Below are 470 nucleotides of genomic sequence, written 5' to 3' on the forward strand. Positions count from 1 at the left end.
TTCTTCAACCCTGAGGAATAATCATACCACTAGACCAAACAGTCAACTGCTGTGCTGTCAATTTTGGGGAACCTGAACGACGTCAACGACTGTTCTGTGAATCGAACCCAGGACTTCTCCCACCCCAATGGAGAATCATACCGCTAGACCAACCAGTCAACTGCATTACGCCCATCTTGGACTGGGATTGCCTGTGTCGAGACGGGTCGCCGGCCTTCTTATCTCAGGGGCAGAGCATTCGTTTAGTAAGCAAAAGGTCGACGGTCCGATTCCGGCAGAGGACTTTCCCCCCATAATTCGGACTTGCGTGGGTGCTTTAGAGCTCCGATATTGTGTGGCTTAGTTGAGGAAAGCAAGGTTGCGAAATAGGGTTTGCTAGAATTTGTTATTTCACTCTGCGTAAAAAGTGCAGTAGTATCGGGTCGGCACGAGGTCTAGCGGTCGGGCTTCGGTGGTAAAGAAAGACGCAA

The 470-nt window shown here is 50.2% G+C and overlaps 1 non-coding gene across 1 annotated transcript; it reads right to left on the reverse strand.

The window, feature by feature from the left end:
* Positions 1–86: 86 nt before the first annotated feature.
* On the reverse strand, positions 87–158 carry GNI_208870. The gene has a single exon. It is a non-coding gene; the product is annotated as a tRNA-Pro (tRNA).
* Positions 159–470: the final 312 nt, after the last annotated feature.

Source organism: Gregarina niphandrodes (assembly GCF_000223845.1).
Source record: "Gregarina niphandrodes unplaced genomic scaffold scaffold00133, whole genome shotgun sequence".
NCBI lineage: Eukaryota > Apicomplexa > Conoidasida > Eugregarinorida > Gregarinidae > Gregarina > Gregarina niphandrodes.